At 44.7% G+C, this 5,019-nt stretch overlaps 1 protein-coding gene across 1 annotated transcript in view; it reads right to left on the reverse strand.

Moving 5' to 3' along the window:
• Positions 1–419: 419 nt before the first annotated feature.
• MFHAS1 (malignant fibrous histiocytoma amplified sequence 1) overlaps positions 420–5,019 on the reverse strand; it is a gene marked incomplete at its 5' end in the record, with an annotated part of 75,697 nt that continues 71,097 nt past the window's right edge. Inside the window, one exon of the mRNA XM_025206553.1 lies at positions 420–3,419. The remainder of the gene's footprint in view (positions 3,420–5,019) is intronic.

Raw genomic sequence — 5,019 nt, forward strand, 5'->3', positions numbered from 1 at the left:
GTCTCAGACACTGTCTACTACATCTTCTGCTTTTCTCCCTGTCCTTGCTATTTACTGCAAGTGCCATCTGGAAATAGAATTAAAAGATAGGGTCTATATGCTCTCCTGTATTTAGAGATGGGAAAAAGCACTATAAGAACCCCAAAGTGTCACTTATGGTGCTGGAGAAAAGGTGTTTACAGCTAGTGGGTTAGTGATCTCTGATTTTTTTTTTAATTGGCCTAAAAGAGCAGCAAAATAGAAATAGAAGAGCATTTGGTAACAAATCTATAGCCCCCATCATCATACTCTTTCCATAGTCATAAATCAAGAATATAATATTCTCTGGCTCCTCAGAGTCAAAAATAGTTCTGGGGAAAAAAGAAAAAAAGGCAGCTGCTGAAGTGACCTCAATGAATCAGCAGACACTGCTTGTTTCAAGTTTAAGATCACTTTTATTTTCAGTCTTTTTTTGGTGAGAGAATTTTTAGGTTTCTGCCCAGTAACATAGATTGAATAACTGTAGTTATAGTTCACATACTGCAGCATAAGAAGTGTGATCAGGAGTACAAAATCTGTGGAAAGGTCTATACTGGGCAAGGGAACCTTTTTAGGAGGGAATATTTATTTTGGCAGGGGTTTTTTGTTTTGTTTTGTTTTTTACACAGAACCTGGAAGTGGATTTTATACCACAGGCAACAGAAATGTACAATGTGAGAGCTTCCCAGGGCAGTATCTGGCCTTGTGCAGGGGAGGTGGGGATTACTTGCTTGGAGTATCCTTGTGCTTATTGAAGTAAGACATCTTCCTTTTCCTGAAGAGCCTAACCCAGTTCTTCCAACACTGCCCCAGCAGGATCAAGCCTGGTGTCTGAGCTGAACTGTGTGTGTCTGCCAGTCAAGCTCCCCGACATGATGAGACAAAAAGGAGCTTGCTACATGGAAGGGGGAGGACACTGCTGCACAAGCAAAGGACGGTTTTCAACAATGCCCACTTAGAACATGTTCAAACATTTCCTGCAACCCATTCAGCATAGCATCATCTATCACAATGAGGTAAGAGGCTACTGCTCTGACAATTTTAAACAGCACAAAAGGGGGAAGGGGAGGGGAGGGAAGGGGAGGGGAGGGGCAAATTTATCCTAGTGGAAGTGCCTTTGGATCCCAAGGGTCACAGCAGGAGCCACCTCAGCTCAAGTTGTCACAAAAAAATGCATTTTAATGTTTACCATTGCCAAGAAACCTGATAATGAAAACAATCTGGGAAACTATCTCCTTCAATTCGGACCCCTGCTGCCTAAGCTCTGGGATGCCTTCAAAGATGGCAATATAGACAGACTTTCTTAACCCCAATTCATTTTGAGCCTATACTTAGATTTAAAACCGAATTCCGAAACTTGATAGGGAGGGTGGGGCGCAAGGGACAGAAGAGAGAAGTCATGTTGAAAAATCAACCAGTTAACCCAACTCTGGCCTTATATTAAGCAGCCATCAGATGCATGGAACTATAGAGCCAAATTCACCTCTGGTGAAACTCTACTGACATTAATGCAGTGACACCAGGGCTCTCTGAGACCAATACTGCCATAGTGCTTCAGGAATTCTCCATATCAGCCGCCAGAGTGGAATGTCTCCTAGGAACGAGTGCACACTAAAGCTTTCTGTGCACCAAAGCAGCACAGTGGGATTCAGTGAGTTTGTTCACCATGCGGGACATTTAATGGAATATGTGCTGACACAGCTCTTACCTTTCCACCCTCTCACAGATGAGGTATGTGAAGCTCTGCACATTTTCCATCAATAGACACAAGCAAAGTAGGAAGTGGTAGGGCTACTGTCATTTGACTGGACTAGTTTCTCTTTAGTCATAGGCCCCTGCTTTTACATGCAATTCAAGGTGTAGCAACCTTTTGCCACTAAGGGCTACCGCTTGCAACCCAGTCCCTGCCATGAACTGTACTGCTGCAGCCTCCTGGTGATCAACAGATGCCACAAAGGGAATAGATAGAAAAAGGCAGGAACTAATGCCCTGGGGACACCTCCTCTGCTGCTTTGTCTGGAGTGTGCTGCTGATTCCCTGAGCTGCTGTGGGCCAGATCCAGTCTCTTCACAGGCCAGGCCCAGCCCAAGGGCCATAGGTTTCTGACCCCTGCCTTACACTTTTGAGCCTTTCTGACCTGTTTTGATAGGATACAGATCAGCCAATGACCAGAGAAACCAGAACTTGATTAGTGAACACAATGGTGTGCTCTCTGGTTGACAGCATGTCTACTGTTGGGAGCTGAATTCACCATTAATGTTAATTCTTGGAGCAGGTCATTCTTAGGGACAGCCAGCAGTCTCCATCCTCCTAATAACACACTCCCAACAAACTGCTGGAGCTCCTGCACACCTGGTGGTTCTCACGCTATAGGGCAAGTTACTGCTGGATGGTAGCAGTTCATTATCTCTCCTGGAAGGTAGACAGAAAGCAAAATGCCTCTCCAACTCCTCAACCAGCGACTCTGAGCCATCGCTGTTCCTTGGCCTGCCATAGATTGTTCTGACTGAGCCATCTAGCTCATCATGCTCCCTGTCGCTCTGCTCAATGCCTCAGCACCATACAGAAGTGAGATCATCTCCACAAAACCATCCTGCCTCCAGTTAGCTCTGGGTGGCAGGAGCTTCTTCATACTAGGTTTTTATTTTGGTTTTCTTGGGAGTTAGAAGAAAGCAATGGATTCTGACTCAGTAGCCCAACTCCTTGCTTCCCGTACAACTCCCCAGAGATGAGGGACTCTCCAGAAGCAACTACTCTTGCAGGCTGGTGAACAAGGTCTGCCCAGAGCATAGCAGACTGGAGCCTGCTTTGTGAGCCAACACCATGGGTGAGGGATACCAAAATACAGTGATGTATGCTCAAATGTACCAACCACAAAACAAGAGCCCATGTTTCTCATGCAGAATATTGCACTGAGTGTTCACTAATGCTAGGAGCTTGAAAACTGCATAGAAAATTAAATGGCTTTGCATATTACAAAAATAAAGATAAAATGCATCTTTAACGCTAGTTACTGAACAGGAGAGAAGGTCAGATGAGTGATCCCTCTTTTGCATTACAGAGAACTGAAACTGGAGTGCTCTAAATACTGCCATCATTATGGTAATTATGGCTTTTATGTGCACAGCAAACAGAATCCCTGAGAAGCCATTCACACCATTTTTCTTTTTTGTAGAGCAGCTCTTTCCTGGAGGATGATCATGGTTCTAAGTCCAGGTGGTAAAACATTTGCTCTGTTCCTCAATAGGCCAAAGCTTTTATCTCTTGAAAACAACTCAAAGCATTCTCCTCTGTGCATCCATAGAGCCCCCCTAGTTACTTGGTCCTCCCAGTGGGAAAGATTCCAGTTGTGTGTTTTCTTTGTTCCATATGACATCACAGCAACAAGTCACTGGTTCTCCCTATGGGGAAAACAGAAACATATAAAAGGTAGTTCAGAGATCAGGGGGTTGTTTCCAAATATGGGAAGTGATAGAAGATCCTGGAGAGAAATCCTTCCTGCTTATACAGCCCCAACCTTGGACAGAAGCAAAACTGGTGGCGACATGGGTGTTCTAGGGCCCTCCAAAACCCTCTAGAACTCACTGGAAAGTACCAAGAGCTGAAGAACCTGCAGATGATAGAAGAGGCCTTGCCATTATGCCCCTTTGGACAACTGTGATCATCTTCTCTAGTCTCCCCACTCTCAGCCCTTCACCATTTGCAAGCAATTGCTTATGGGTTTTGAGATAGTAACAAGATCACAAGCGTAAACTTACATTAGTGCGCCAAAGGGGATTTAAACCCATATACCCCAAGATGACAAGTTAGTGAATTAAACCACCTTGTCAGAGCTTTACCTCCCACCCTGCCCCCAATATTCTATTTTCAGAGCAGCCAATTTTTAACTGACCCAGAACTTTATTGGAAGTTTTCCTCTGAAACCAAGAGAGACTTCCCATAAAAAAGGCCTTCCAAACAATCTTACACTCGGATGAGATTTGTTAAATTAAACCAACTTCTGTCATCCAGGTTGCTCAAATGATGAAGTAGGAAATTCTGTATCTTTATCCATTTTAAAATGTATTTTCAGTTAAAAACATAACTCGTCTTTCTTAAACAAAATGCATCTATACATGGGTGTCATCGCGTCATGCTCCCCACAGATTCTGGCCATTATACATGCAGTTACTTAGGACAAGAAGTTAGCTTGAAGCAGATCTCCACACAGGAAGGGCCTAGGACTTGGGGAGTTTCTACAGCAGCAATTCTTAACCAGGATGGTATGGCATCATTAGGTGCCTTGAGATCCTTTCAAGGGTGCCCTGGGATGCTATGCAAATGTTAATACTATTAGGGGTACAAACAAAATTCATAAAATAAACCCAGAGATTTCAGAGAGGAATGCATAGTGTCCAAAACATTCAGACCTGCTGTGGTCTTCCTGAGTTCTTTGCAACAGAAAAACTGCTCTATTATTTTTCTGTAGATTAAAAAAAAAAAAAAAAAAAAGAGTGAAGACTAAGAATTAACATTTTCCAAGGGGTACCTTGAGTCTAAAAAGGTTGAGAACCACTGCTGTACAGCAGAGATGCACCACAACTGATGATTCAGTATTCATCTGATGTGGCCCTGTGATGCTTGGTAGGCCTGTGCAAAGCGGTGAGTATTTGCTTCAGATTCGGCTGATTTGGAGGGACAGTGATTTGATATGGAGATTCAAATCACTGTCCCAATTCGATTCAGCTGACTCAGATCTGAAGATTCAGCACTGGTCTGAAGATTCAGCCATAGACTAAACAGGCAGCAGTCCTCACCACTCACCTGCCTGCCGCACCTGCATCGGCACTGGGAATGGGGGCTCTGTCCTGCTGCCGCTTGCCAGCTGACACGAGAGGCACAGGGGCCAGGTGCTGCCGCCACTTGCCCAGCCAGCGCAGGGGAAAATGGGATGCAGGCACAGCACCGCTGGGAGCAGGGGCTATACCCTGCAGCTACTTGCCTCCTTCTGCCCAGAGCAAG

The sequence above is a fragment of the Alligator sinensis genome, unplaced genomic scaffold, assembly GCF_000455745.1.
Source record: "Alligator sinensis unplaced genomic scaffold, ASM45574v1 scaffold989_2, whole genome shotgun sequence".
Lineage (NCBI taxonomy): Eukaryota > Metazoa > Chordata > Crocodylia > Alligatoridae > Alligator > Alligator sinensis.